The sequence below is a fragment of the Carettochelys insculpta genome, chromosome 2, assembly GCF_033958435.1.
Source record: "Carettochelys insculpta isolate YL-2023 chromosome 2, ASM3395843v1, whole genome shotgun sequence".
Lineage (NCBI taxonomy): Eukaryota > Metazoa > Chordata > Testudines > Carettochelyidae > Carettochelys > Carettochelys insculpta.
Window position 1 is genome coordinate 93585586 of NC_134138.1, and position 16262 is coordinate 93601847.

Here is a 16262-nt window from a genome sequence, read left to right on the forward strand (position 1 = left end):
CTAGGCATTCTTGGTGCTGTTCCTGGTGGGTCTTAGCAACCATTCAGATACATGACTAAGAGAAAGGCAAATTTAACAGGGTGGCAGAAAAGGAGAAAGCTGCAAGCATTTAGTGAGAGAGACTTGAGCAGTTAGGCTATGTCTACACTAGCCCCTTCCTTTCAGGGTAATGAGTGAGCTGGGAAGATGCTAATGAGGCACTACCATGAATATGCAGTGCCTCATTAGCATAATCACAGCCGTGCACAATTCAAAAGTGCTGCTTTCAAATCACGCGCTGCCCATGTAGACAGGGGCCTTTCAAAAGGATCCCCCAAGCTTTGAAAGCCCCCTCTTCCTATTTGGTTTTAGGAAGAAGGGGCTTTCAAAGTCTTGGGGGCCCTTTTGAAAGGCCCCCATCTAGATGGGCAGCATGCGATTTGAAAGCAGCACTTTCGAATTGCACACGACCACCATTATGCTAATGAGGCACTGCATATTCATGGCACTGCCTCATTAGTATCTTCCCATCTCACTCATTACCATGCCCCTTTCGAAAGGAAGGGCTAGTGTAGATGTAGCCTTACAGTTCAAAGTGAACAACAGTGGTCCTTGTCTGGGTGCCAGGGCAGTATAATGGAGTCAGGCCTATTGCCTGGGCAGCATTCTCCTATTCAGTCTCTACTCAGGTGAACAGTAGCTTGCAGATTTCCAAACCAGACCCAGTTTGTTTCCCTCTGCACCAGATTTTTGCCCAACCACTGTGATTCTCCCCTATGTTCCGCACAGACCTGCAGACTGTACCACTTCCAGCTCTGTCCAAAGTTCCTGGAGCTTCTCGTCAACTCCCTGTGCACCACGTGCTTCACGCTTCATCGTCTACATGAGCTCTCACCTTGCCATGCATCCTCCTCCCCCCAAGGAAACTTGGCACTTGCTGGTCAGGCGTCTTCCTTTCCCCGTCAGGGGAAAGGGCATTGTAATCCCCTGCACAGCAGATCCCATCACACCATCAATAGTAGCTCCCAGATTCACATTAGAAAGCTGATATTCAGCTACATAAGAAAGCACCAGATGCTTCATGATCAGAGCAATGAGGACGCAGCTATACTTACCAGAAGACTGACACTCTGGTATTCTGGGGTTCGCTTCAATTCAGTGTACCTAGTGCTAAATCAAATAATCAGGGAGCTGCCGTTGACCCATTGTGGGGACTGTGGCAAAAACCAATTTAAGATACGTCAGCACCATCTAGGTAATTTTGTTACCTGCAATCATGTATCTTAAATCAATTTTTCCCCTAAAGTAAACCTAGCCTAAGCTGCATGTACAAACACCCCAATGGTCCAACTACTCTAGAGAAATGTGTTAATTGTTAAAATCAAACACAAGTCATTTTTCTCTTCAGGCCTAAGCTCTTACTGTAATTTTTTAGTCCAATGTCTATATTAGATTTTATCTGTACACCACATCTCTTGTACAGAGATGTTTTGTTCCCAGCAGAGGCAAGACAGTGAATAAAATGTCAAGGGGCAGATGTCTGAAGTATAAAAGAAGTTAAATTAAGTAAAAGGTATACATCAGAACACAGAATAAAGCATGGCAATAAATAATGGGTTTACAGAAAAATCTTTCAGGAATGTTACAACAGACAAATGCATAATGTTGACTTTTGACAGGCACCAAAACCTTACAAGAGAGTATCAACAGAAGAATTTATCTGTGATCTTTTTCTGTATGTGACTGAAAATGACAACTCATCCTATTGCAATTATCTTATACTGTTAATGGAATATTAATGCAATATTCACTGCTCCAATTAGGAAACTTCTCTGAAAAGCCTGGATGACTTTTCATCCCTGGAAATACAAATAACATTGAAATGAGTTTGGCGGTCAAGTGGTTCAAGTCCTCAATGAGACGTACATGTGCCACTTTAATCTTCCAGCACATACCCTAACCACTAGCTTTTACTGACTACAGGAAAAATGCCTACCCATGTGAAAGATCCTGTGCACTGATTAAACCTTACTCAAATCTTCAATGTATGTCTTATGTGGGACATAAGGCTCCATTCAAGCCTGCTGTACAGAGCTGAATTTGACCTTGTAGTGTTAGGACTGGGAATTATTTAACTGCAATCTCTCCCTTCCATTTTCTGTTGTCTATATTTTACAAACCTGAGCCTAAGATGCATTCCAAAAATTGGTACAGACATGCACAACAGATCAATATGAAAAACAGGCATTTTTACCCATACCAGATTGTCCATATGTGCACAGCAGGCTCAACTCAGAACTAGAGCTTTAAAAGTTTAGCCTTTGAAGTTCAGGTTGAGAACTATACTGTTAATGAGCATGTGATTTCATGACTGTCAGGAGGATTATGGATCATGTGTCTGTCTGTTTTTGCTTAATATTGTGCCTTTTAAAATGCTAGTACACATGCCAGGAAACCATATAGGGGACAGAAGACTCTCCTGGCTACAGGACAGAAGTGCAACCTCATGAGAATCTTAAGAGAAAGCTCACTAAACTCCACCAGAGTTTAAGCAGACACATGGAAGTCAACCCTGAAGGAACACATTAGACTTTACCAATACTCTCACTGCATATGTTGTGAGTCTAAAACTGCATCTACACTATGAGATAAATTCAAATTTAAGGCAGCTAGCTTGATATTATCACGTGACTCTCTTCACTATAAACACAATTAGCTCAATTTAGGGTGCACTAATAGAGAGATTACAAAATCACAGTTACCTGATAGGTATAGCATCAAGCTCAAATTCAGAAGTTCAATTAAAGGCCAGTGTGAAAGCACCACATCTTAAAATCAAATTTATCAGCCTCCAGTGGTGCTCTGTATGTAGCCCACAATGCTCTTCACGGCTCCACTCTGGCCGCTGCTCTCCAGTAACAGGAAGACTGTGAATTTCCCAACAGCAGAAGTAAGCCTTTGGCTGTGAGTTCATGTTAGTATGAGAGCCTGAGAAATGTCTTTCATTCTTTGCTCTTAGCACTGTGAGCTCATCTGCCCATTCAAATAGCCCCTGCAGGGAGTTCGTGGTTCTGCCTCTCCACTTGTTATTTTTTGATGCATTGCCTGGCGCCAGCCGCTCCCTGCCACACCACATGGCAACAAGGCTGTGCTGGGGGTCGTGTTTGCATTACATGCCTAGAAACTTCTTCTCAGCAGTTTACACTTGTGTGGGAATCCCCCCTCTCTCCCACAGGCACCAAACAGTCTAGGTCTTTCCCGCGCTCTGCCACATCACAAGGGTGGCTCCCAACCCAATAAAAGCATGTGCCTGCCATTCAGTGCTGACCATCCTGCCAGATGTCCATTTAGGGCTCCAGGGGTGGGAAAGATATTCGGGAGCTTGCTGCCACCATGGTGAAGTCTCCCCCAGCGACTAAGATACTGAGGGATTTGCTGCTGCTGTAGGGCAGTCTCCTCCGGCAGTTAAGATACCATTTCAAATGGCCCCACGCTGCACTCCCTCAGGCCCATATAGCCATCTCCCCCCGGCAGCTATACTCAGGGGCTTGCTAACACTGGGGGGTAAGTCTTCTCCAGCAGCCAAGATACACAGCTGCTTGCTGCTGCTGGGGAGAAGTCTCATGTGCTGGAGGAGCTGATTTACCATGAAGGGACCATGTCAACTGTGCTCTCAGTGCTTGCCCTCCTCGCCCCCACCAGTCAATGAGATTTGGGGCTTCCACCATCACCTTATTATATCTACCGTGACATTCTTTCTGTGTTCGGTTTTGTTCCAAAACTACGTTTGTAAAGATTCTTCCAGGAACATCTTTTAATACATGATTTAAATCGTTCTCATCCTCCATATTATTTTCTGTCTTACGTAAACATTTTGCCAGTGGGCCTAATTTCACAGCAATGTAGTGAGGGGGGAAACCAATAATTCTTGCTTCCTAGACTTTTCTATCCTCTTTTGTCTCACTTTAAAATCACAGTGTGGGCCCCTGTATTATTTTTGAGATCACATGCATGCAGTGATGGGAGGTGGGACACTCAGTGGATGGCCAGTTGAGAACACAGTCATTGCACAGAAGCCTTCTACTGCACCAGAGGGCCAAAGACTCTCCGCATCACCAACTCTTTTTTCTGATGAAGCAGCTCTTTGCCCACAAAAGCTTATGCTCCAAAATATCCGTTAGTCTATGAGGTGTCACAAGACTGCTTGTCGTTCTCTCTCTTTTCTGAAAATCTTTCCTATCTTCTTTCATGCTTTTCAGGGTACCTGTATTATTTTCAATAAAGCCAAAAATCCTTTTTTCCTAGACTTTTCCATCCTCTTTTCTTCTAATTAGAGAATATAGTCAGGGCTCCTGTATTAGGCCAGTTAAGAATTCAGCTACAGAAGAAAGACATTTCTGTAAACTTTTTGCCCTGTGTGTGGATTCCTTACTTTTCCTTCCTTTCAATGGGAAAAATGGATGTTTGCTTAGCACAGGAGGGGAATGAGGAACATGCAATGTGGGAAGATGATGTCAAAGACCAGTGAGCATACCCAGAATGCTACTGGGATGAGGGAATTGTGGGATAGTTTCCCACAACACATTACTGCAACAGTCCATGTTTGCCAATTTGAGTGTGGCAGCAATGAGACTACTTTATTAGGAGCACGTGGGAGGTGAGGATGGTCAAATTCTAACTTATAAATTTGGGAATTACAAAATCAATAATAATAAATTTTAATTTATCTCGTAGTATAGACATAGCCTAAGAGAAGTATTGAGAGGCTCACGAGTACTAAATAAATAAAAAGGAAAAGAACTGGAAGCAAGGTGCTATTGTAACAGAAATAATAAATGAGGAATAAAAAATAAATGATGGTTACAGGACAGATTTTCAGAAGTGCTCAGTACCCAGCAGTTCCTATTTAGAACACAGTAATTAGCTGGGTGTTGAGCTCTTTTGACAATCTGGCCCAACTGCGTGCCCTGAGCACTTTTGAACAGCTAGGCCTCAGCATTTAAAGTAATGTGTGAATCTCATTATCCAAAAGAGCATTCTGTGTACAAAAAGCATACAATAAGAGAGCATATTAAGGTTGATCAGCTAAGCACTCAAAAGTCAGGAAAGAGGAAAGTGGAGACTATATTCTCTGCCCATTATGCATACGCATTATTTCTATTACATTAGCCCCTTGCATTCCCATTAGGTGCCCCACTGTGCTAGTCATGTAGACACATAATAAGGGATACTAACTGTTCTGAGCAGAATAGGACAAAACACAGCTATCAACGTGTGCTTAAGTCCATCGTTGTTCAGCAAAGCATGTAAGCACTTGCGTAAGTCTCACTGTAGTCAGAAGGGCTATGTGAAATGCTACCCTGTGTAACTTTTATTCCATTGCACAGATATGAGATATCACTGTACCTATTTTAGAAAAGAAAAGAGGGATGTTGGTTACTTTTTACTTTTATAAGTCTGCCTTTTACTTAATACTGTTCTGAACATGCAGGGCACCTTGAGAAATAAAATACCAACAGGGAAAATAAGCTACTTTACTAAGTCAACCCTTCCATCTGAAAAAAGGAGGAGTCTGGGGCCTAGTATATATAGAAGCACTTCCCCCATGACGGACAGGCTGATCTGTTTGTATCTAGTAATACTGCTGCTTCCTAATAGAAATTAAGCGTTATCAATCTATCAATTTATCTGCTTTGTATTTTATACATTGTGTTTTAATAATGCAATGTCTTGTCTTTGTATGTTCAGAATTTCAGTTTCATCACTTTTTATTTTTCCATGTTTAATTTCTCAATAAAATATGTTTATCATTAATAATTTCTATTTGGAGGCTCATTTGATATCTTTTCAACATGCTTTTGCTATTTCTGTTCTTTGTAGCAACATTATCACTATCACACGTGCTTGTGCTATTCAGGAATATGTTGTCTCAGTTCTACAAGTAAAATTCGCTCATACCTGTAATATATCTGACACATGAATCACTAAAGAAATTTTATGAAAATATGAACAGAGGGCCTAATGAAGTGCTTATTGGAGTCAATGGTAATCTTTCTGTTAACGTCAATCAACTGGGGTCCACTGGCTTGTTCCATTCATACTAAACCATATATTTGTATATTCATAAATATTTTAGATGTACATACTGCAGTCAGGATTCACAACAAGATACTTCTGGGCCACTTAATAGGTAAAATTCTGCCCTCATTTAACATCAATCAAGGTTTTTCCACTGTCTTCAAGACAGCATGGATTTTACTCTACATATTAATTATGACTGTATCTCAGCAATTTTACTACAGAGTGACTTTAGAGAATACTCTACAGAAGTTAATATAAATTGATTGCAGTTTGGGTTCTTGATCAATTAAATTTTGTGATTTAATGATAGATTTTAGGAATATGAGCACGCTTTCCACCTAAACCCCTATTAATTTCATGTATCACATGAGTATGTGGAAAACTATGGAATTTGTTTCAGTTTGTTTAGCACTATAATTTGTTTATAAATTTACCATTTTCACATTAATGTGGTATTATACTAAGCATTTGTAACAACACCTTTTCATTTCACTAAGTTAAGAGGTCTGAAATTGCAGAAATGATCTATTTAATTTTACCAGTTGTGAACAGGGAAATTCACTTTTGAATTGCCATCATAAACACAGGCCTAAATATTTTAAAGCTTGAAGAGACTGATTTATGTTATTTTCATGCTTTGCTGTACATTTTTATTACTTTACCTGAGAAAGGTCACTTGAACAAAGTGCTTATTTACAGTTAAGCTAGAGGAAAAGCAGAAATTATTTAGACTGTTTCAGTTTGATGTAGTTTTCTTCTACAGTTTAAGTCACAATTTATATATGAATCCTTTTGCTTTTACAAAACACAGTTTTGCTTCAAATTCATTAGCCTGACAATATAGTTAATCTGAATAGCGAATATTACTTTAAAGCTGAAAGGATAAAAAATATTTTATCAGTAACTTAAGAGACAAGTCTCATTGTCAAAGCTGAAAGGACAAAAATATTTTATCAGTTACTTAAGAAACAGGTCTTATTTTCTGCGTTCAAACTCATACACAGGATTTGCCAAATTATATTACTGCACAGAAGATAAACAACCATGGAAAGTGCACAGGAAAAGGCTTATTTTACCTCAGTCTACTACTTACAGAATGTTAAGTCAAAAAGAACCAAAATTCTTTCCTGACAATCTACTGAAGCTGACAAATTCACCTCACAGGTGAATTTGCTCCCATTTCTTTAGCCTGTCATGCACTACCTTGTCAAAAAGTCACTTTTCTCCTCTCCCCTTTTCCCTTTGAAAAGCACTGCATCCACTAAGAGGAGACAAGAGATAAGAAAATTAAGTATGTGTACATAACATATGCCAAAAATTAGAATTTGAGACCAATATAATTTACTTCGCTCCAAAGTACTTAGCTTCATGCCTACTGGAATTTGGCATTGGATCACATTCATTCCTTGTATAACTCCATATACTTCATTGATGATATGCTAGAGAAGTACCTAGCCTTTGTGCTTAATGTTCCCTGAGAGACAGGATAATGACAATGTAATTTGTGCTTCTCTGTAGCACTAGGAAGGAATTTACCTGAAACCAATGGATACTGGGTGCACAAGGAAAACAAGTCAAGATTTTTTGACATTTTAACATACTCTTATTTTTTTCACCCAAAGAGAAGGCTAAACATTTTCTTTGTCAGAACCTGTTTCCTCATCATTTCTGGTTTTAATTTCACATTTATTTATTATATACACACAGAGATAATAAAACAAACAAGCCGTCATGTAGCACCTTAAAAACTAACAAAATCATGTACTATATTAGTCTATAAGGTGCCACAGGACTTCTTGTTGTTTTTGCAGATACGGACTAACACAGCTACCCCGATACTTGCCAAACCAGGGGAATCCAATATTGTCTAGCAGCATTACCCGTACTTCCACTGCACATTGGGCTCTAAGAAGACATCTAGGGGTAAAGGAGTTAAATAACAGCACGGAACACTGAGAGCCAGGACTGGTAGCTGTAAACAAACTTCATGGAACCAAGTTTCAGGGAAACACGACCACACCCACAATAAATAGACATCCAGCTAACTGAAATCATGTCAAAACACATATGTTGCTGCATGAGAGAATCCCAGACTAGAGAGATTCAACTGTTCTATGTCTAGAAGCCAAAATAGGTTTTCTATGACAAAAGTGTGGCGGGAATATAGAAACTCTGTGTGTGTGTGTGTGTGTGTGTGTGTGTGAGAGTGAGAGAGAGAGAGAGAGAGAGAGAGTGTGTGTGTGTGCGCGCACGTGCATGCTGAATAATGTCTTCCCTTTTCTCTTCCAGTCAACTCCACTGTTCCTGCTATGCTGCCTCTGTTCTTTCCTATATATTCTGTCTTTAAGTCAATGTCTTGACTATCTGCTCTGCCATGCCTGGCTCAGGTCCACCACCACATCAGCACAAAACAAAAACAATCCTGTCCAGCCCGTGTCTTTCTTCGCACATGTGACTTGACTTCTGTTTGCTGAGAAACAGAAATTGAAAGCTCAGAACTTCAAAGAAGCAAGAGCTAGTAGTTAGGCTGGGCAGACTAGAGCCATTAATTCACTCTTATGTAACTTTAAATGTATGCATAGCATATTTTGAAGAGATTTAATTGTACCCTATTTTTAAATGAGAAATTTAGTATTTTATTAATATTTACATCAGATTTTTTATTAAAATCCAATTTAAAAATAATCTGATTTTTATCCACATTGGAAATTTGCCAGTTTAGGTCTTGATGGGAGAAGCAATGTACATAATGATGCTGTGATGTATGATAACAGATGTGGTTGCATATCTTTCTTTCTAAAACAAGAAAGACATCAGCAAAATGTCTGAACAACAGAACATCTGAAAGAAGGGGCAGTGAAAGCTGCAATAAATCTGTACAAAAAGTCAACTGTCACATGCACAGTTTTTTTTCCACAGACAATGCAGCAAAAGTGGCAAAGGTGAGAAAATGCTTAGAACAAATGGAAGTATGCTCCTTAATAGCCTATGGCCGCAGTGCCCATTTAATACATCTTTTAACCAGAGACTTAAGTATGCCTTCTCCAGAAATAAAAGAAAATGTTGAAGTCACGAAATATTTCCATAACAACCATTTTGCTTTAGCTTCACTGAAAAGAGCAGGAGGATCCAAACAAATTCTCCTTCAAAATAGTTGAAGGAATTCTGTGGTTGATTGTTTTGAATAATTTATTAAGAATTGACCTATTCTCATAAAACTTTCTGAGGAAAACCATTACTAAACAGATGGAAGTATCTCATCCAAAGTATTTAACTTTAGATTAAAGAGGAATCTAGAGGATATGCTGAATACACTGAAACCTATTATCCATTGCATTAAACAGACTTCAGAGAAACTGCTGCTGCTTTGCTGAAGCTGTCAAAATTTGGAGGGCATTTCAAGAGACATTGATGAAAGAACTAGCGCACCAGAAAGTTAAACTACAGGAAATAAAGCAGCATATGGATCAAACACTAACTCCACCTAATTTTCTTTGCAAACATTCTCAATCCAAGATAGAAAGATAGATGCCTAATTCCTGAAGATGATGCTGCTGCCATAACATGGGCATCTCAAAATCAGTTATGCAAGTGACGATAAATTTCAGGGCTGGAATGAACCCTCTTAACCAGTACATGTTTGCAGATGGTGTTGAACAAAGTCACTCCCCTGAATTGTTGGTAATCATTAGCCAAGCACCTTGAACAGAGTTTCTTCAGCTGCTAAGCTGATTTTTGATAGCAGCAGCTTCCTCTGTAGGCACAGGGGGAATATTGTCATTGTTTGGTATTATTCACACAAAGCTAAGAAATTGACTGGGAGCTGGAAAAGCAGGAAAGCTCATATTCCTGTTTCAGTCTATGAATCAAAATGACAGTGGGAGTGGGAAGATGAGAGCTAATCGTACGAGTCTTAAGGACAAAGTACGTTTAGTGTTGTGAAGACTTGTCTCTTAGAGTTAATAAAATCTGAAAACTTAAAGAAAAAAAAACTTAAAGACAGCTGTCAGCCAGCAACTCAGAGGACTGCTGCAATTGTAAATGTGAAATATTTATGTAACATTTAACATGTAGTCTAATAAAATTTAAGGCTGTTTTGTTGGAATGTGTGATTTAATTCTTACTATTCCTAATGCAACACTTCTGTATTTGCAGCTTGACACAGGTAATGACTTGTATTATGTCCTACTTCCTAATTAATAAAAATCTAGCAATGTTAAAAAATTAAACAATGTATACCCTCTTATATGTTGTTAAATGCTTTACTGAGTTGTGAATTAACATTTTAAGTCATCAGATTTGCACCATTGTTTAAGAAATATGTGAAGTATATTTAAATCAATGATTTTTTCTTGATTTTCTCCATGATTTAAATCAATCCACCCTGTTTCTGGCAGAATTCAATGTGTCCAGTGCACACCCTTATTAAGGCATTTTAAATTTGTGTTCATCATCACATGGCTTAGCTATAAATTGTCTTCTGCAAAACACACAGCATACCGTTAAGCTTACAACGATACTCAGCAAAGACCAACAAACCAGAAAATAACCAACTATTTGATTACAAACATTATATGTTTCAGTATGCAACTTAAAGCCCAGTCCTGCTTGAAGTGATGCCAATTGCACATCTGCAATTAATTTCTCTAGGCACAAGAACTGGCCTCTTGATTAATATAACTAAAACACAGCTTATTAATCATTTCACATTGTTGGGTCAAAAGTTGTACTTGTTTCAAATACATGTGAAATATAATTAATTCAGTGGTCCTTTAAATACTCCTGTATCTTATGAAGAATGCATCCAGCTATGGCTTTAAATAATTATTTACTGCACAATAAAAGCAATCTGTTTCCAGTAAGAGAAAACCAGTTGCATCTATGAACCTAAATTGTACTAATAAATTATTGGTCTCTACTGGTGGTAGGAAAAACTCGATCGCATTAGGTTTATCAGTACAGCAGTACTGTAGTTAATTTTTTAAAAAATCATTCATATATCACACCACACTAAACAATGATGGGATTATTTACAGTTTGCGTAGGGCAAACATCTGTTTATATAAAATTCTTTCAAATGTTATTTGCTCTGCTATTATCAATCTGTTGCAGTTATTACAGTGATAAATCTTCCCATTCCACTATGATCTTATCTATGATGATATTACACAGCCAGTAGTATTCAACTAATACAGAGATGTTAATTCTCAGCATTGTAAGCTTGTCTTTTCCAGGGCAGTACGAAGGGTTTGAGCACTAAGGGCTGGACTAATCCTTTCGCTTAGCCCTAAGTGCCCTGCCGTACCCACAGCCCCAATACCCCCTGAAAAGATGCCTCTTATTTTTCCCTTGCAATTGCCCAGTTACTCCCAGGCCTCTCTCCATACTGTGGGGCGTTTCCACAGGCAGCACAAAACTGCAGGTAAGGCTGAGAAGGTGTGGAGGTTAAAAGATCTTACTTCCTCCCTGCTTGGTCGAGTAAGACAAGTGCAGGAGTCCAAATACTGAGCAAATGAATGGCATAAGCAAACATCTGTTTTTGACAGACTGGGGAGCTTGTCTAGAATTACCTGCTCAAACAGATCTCCATTGTGCAGAATCAAGCCAAGGATACAAATGGCACATTCTCTTTTTGAAGTATTTTTGTAGCACCCCCACCCCATTTCTTATTTTTGCAGAAGGGTAAGTGTATACATTAATTCAAAACATGATCTGTTAGTTTCCTATGTATCTAGCATACTATTGGTGCTTTGCAGTTAACAGTAGGCAAAAATGGCAGAACCTGTCCTTGTGTTTGCCCTTTGTTATTTGCTAGATTTGAACATTTACATGAAGGGGTCTTTGTTTACATGAATTTGTGGGGGGAACGAGGCTTCATAAATATGTAAATACTTGGCTAGGGCTCCCATTTGCCAATGTAATTATTGTTAATAATCACACATTTATAGAAATGGGCAAATTACTGACTGCAAAAAAGTTACCTGATTATATTTATTCCTTTTTTTCTCTTTGCAAACTGACCCTGATTTCTGTAACTTGCAAGCAGCTGCCAAATACTTTACGCTAATAAACTGTCAGTGGATTGTAAATGTACTGTTCATTTAACTCATTCATTATTTATTTTCAGTGTATAATTGGTCACACAGACCAAACAATGTTGTTTCTGTCTTTTATAGATAACTGAATAGCTAGATAACTGAAACACTTAACAGAATAACCATCAATAGATGACACAAGAGCAGAAAGTAATTACTTTTGTACACAAATGCCCTTGTTCACACAAAACAAAAAACAGTCCAGTAGCACTTCAAAGACTAACAACATAATTTATTAGGTGGTGAGCTTTTGTGGGACAGACCCACTTCTTGTTTTAATAGAATATAGACTAACACAGCTCTCTCTCTGTTACTATCTTTGTTCACACATAATTTTGCTATACATATCCCGTTATAAACTGTTGTAAATTCCCAGATGGCAAATACACACCATCCTCGGTTAGAGAAAAGTAAAATAGCATCATGAGCATTCTGCAGCCCAGAAATCTATTAGAGCATTGTTGTCAAAACATGGTGAGAGACCTTTATTGGTATACCACACACCAGACAGATTTGCAGATTTTAAGAGGAAAATGTTATTTACCATATATTTTTGACTCACGTTACTGACCTATTAGAAATTAACTGTTGTTCACCTGCAATTAAACACTAAGTACGACAGCTGAACTGATATGGGTCTTGTGATGACTATAGGATTTCTTGGTGGGAAAAAAAAACATAAAAACCCTCTTGTCTTTCAAGTGTCTGTGTCATATCTAAGTGGCTGAGACTATAGTTTTAATAATTGAAATCTAAAAAAAAAAAGATCGAACAAAGGAGTTCATAACATCTTAGCAGGCAGATTTCTAAATACAGTACTGCTCTAGTGAATAAGTGGACAGCCAGCTGGTTTGTCCACCACACATTAGCCTCCACTGGCTTCAACATCAGTACGTATACAATTTCTTTAAGATTGGTCTCCTATCAGCAAGAAAAAATTCAGAGGGCATGAGACAAAGGATCCACAGTACAAATTTTGAGTTTATTTAGTGCAGCCAATATCTAATCTCTTCTAATCTCTTGAGGATATGTTAACCAATAAGTGCATCAAGAAAAATAATATTTTTTCTCACTAGAATGACTGTTTCCCAAATAAATGTAAACATTTTCCTGCAATATGAAAAATCAACAATAGTATATACTGCATAATTTTGGATACACAATAGCTAGTCTAAGAACTCTCAATGCTAGATAAGACAGTATATAAACTAAAACGTACAGTGCACACATTTATTAACATTCTTAATGCTAGAAACAAAAATATCTAACTATTTGGGATAATTTTTTCCATAGAAATTGGTTCAATCATCTCACTATCTATGCATGAAACACGAAATCACGCTATATCACATACTAATGTTCTTCACTTAGCAGAACTACACAGTTAACCAATTTGGATCTGCATGAAATTACCTTGTTTTGACATCACATCAAATGTTTTCCCCGGTTGATTGTGATTTGCTTCTCAACTACCCAATGCACCTCATCACTGGGAAAAAAATGTAAGAAAGAGAGACAATGGCACAGGTTGAACTTGTTAAATCCGGTACTCTCTTGTCTGGCAAGATATGTGGCCCAGCAGGACCATGGATGTTGCAGAACTAAAGACTCCCGGGCCTGGGACTGCACCCACATCCACAGGGTAGTGAGTGGGGCCAGAGTAGTGGCCAGAGCCCCCGCCAGAGCACACAGCTGGGGCTGGAAGCACTGCCTGCTGGAGCCCTGGTGCAGCCCCAGGAACGCGGGGCTAGGGGCCAAAGCCCCGTGGCAGCCAGGGAACTCAGGACCCAAAGTGCAGGAGGTTGGGGACACTTGGGGCCGAAGCTTTGCACCTCCCCTAGCTGGCAAATTCTGTTGTTCAGGGCCTATCAGGTCCTGGCCATACAGCTGTAACCTGTATTTGCCAAAAAATATTTCAGACCGTTTTTTCATTTTCTTTCTTCATCAAAGATGCCTGAACTCCATGAAAAAAGGACCTGCTGTCTCTGAGATGAGGCAAATAGTCGGGTAGATAACTTGCTCTGACAAGCTCTCACTTTGTAGGAACCTACAAGAGTTCACTCGAGTTACACAGAATTATCCTGTGGCAGAAATGATGAAAACAAAGAAGTACGGCAGCCACACAGTAGACAGGAAGAACATCAACCACAGCAGCAAATACTGGGCTAGATTATGCCATGCTGCTCTAGAGGTGCATGGGCAGAGAGCAGATGCAGATTGAGCAGAGCAAGAAACCTCTTTTAGCCTGCTTGTGAAACTGATTAGCCACAGTGGCATCCTCAATGAGCCCTCAAACTTCTAGGCATCCACTAACTTCAGAGCAAGGGGAGAGGAAATAGCGGTCCATGGGCCTTGTCCAACAGAGATGTACCATTGTAACAGGAGAATGCTCATGCCATTGAAGAAATCATAGCCCCACGCACAAACTCCCTGAGTACTAGGATGTCCATGAGGCACTGTGTTTCTCTGAGACATAATGCCCCCGGTGCTCCTAATGGGGCAGTGCATCTCTACACTAACTCCTTACTAAGATGGTGAGTAAAAGGTACAGATGAATCTGTTACCAACTAATAGAAAATGAGGGGTTTTTTTCATTTCCTCAACTTTTAGTATGTGTAGACAAGGTAAGACCATCAGACGAAGCAGTTCACAACATGTTAAATATCAAAGTATATTGCATAAACTGAGATTAGAATTAGAAAAAGTATCCCAATCAGAGAGATACATACATGGCTCAGCCCATGAAACAATCTCCTCTCAGTACATCTACAAAAATACAAAGCAAGAATTTACTACAGACATTACTTTTGGGCCAGCTGCCACAGAAATTCCCACTCTCCATTACGGGATTTTAATTTATTTATTAAACACTGGGCTGCCATCTTACCGGACACTTTGGCACCTGGAACATTCTCACTAAAAGCAGTTTGCAGTTGTTACTTTCCATGTGTATGCGCTAGTTAGGGGTTAAGACAGAGCCTGGAAAAGAAAAAGGAGTGTCCCAGCAGATTCCCAGACCAGGCTGCTGAATAATAGCTTGAGGAATCTTAGCTGAAGTAAGAGCCAGCACAGGTGCTAAATCAGTCTATGTCATACCAAAATGGCATCAAAGGTGTCTGCTGAGAGCTATTACAAACCAACACGGTGTTAGTATAAATGATGCTGTGCGTTGAACTAGCCCCCAGTAGTCTTGGGAAGCAAAATATGGAATAAATTCTTCTTTTTACCATGGTCTGGCAGAGAATGGAGTTCTATTAGATGGGAAAACATGCAACATAATCAATGAGACAGTCAAATACAAATTGGCAATACACATATTTGAGGTTCACAGATAAAATATAATGACTGAGTCAGATCCTTAAGGAAGACAAACTACCAGCATCTAGAAGCTTACTCTTTTTCACACATCTACTCATAGGTCCCACAGTTTGCAGATTGCCAGTTTTCTAGTGCATGGGAAATCAGAAAGGATAAGGATCTTTTTATGTGGCTCTGAGGTTGGAAAGAAGGAACTACAAGATGGTGGTGTGCTGGCCTGAAATTCTTTTAAGGACAATTGTCATGGTGTGGAATTAGCTTCTGATACAGGAAGGGTAACTGATATTGTGTATGTAACCCTTTGAAAATGATTTCTCATTGATTAAATACTGTTCTCTCAGGAAGCTTTCCACATACTAGAAAGTAGTGAAAAGGGGTGCAAAGTCAGTTCTCTTTAGAAGATCGTGTTTCAAAGGTGCCTGTTTTTGGATATAGTGGTGACTTCTTGAGCAGGTATTGATGTGATAGCGAGAACAATTTTCTTAAGAAGCAATAATGAAGTAATGCTGATAGAAATATGGTAGATGTGAAGTGTTACTGGGGAAGAAATATGTTCCTTGATTCCAGACTCACCATTGGGTAAGAACAATTTGAGGAGCTAGACTTGGAGTTAGTATCTGGCTTATAATTACAGGTCCACAAGTGATGCTAATTTTTAATATTAAGGCTGGTTGCTCTAAGAGATGTTCTCAGATTATCTAAAGCCATATCACAAAGAAAGACAGCAGTATAGGAAATTTGTCCAAAGAGACTTTGCACCAGTAGCCTAAGTGAACAGTTTAAATAGTT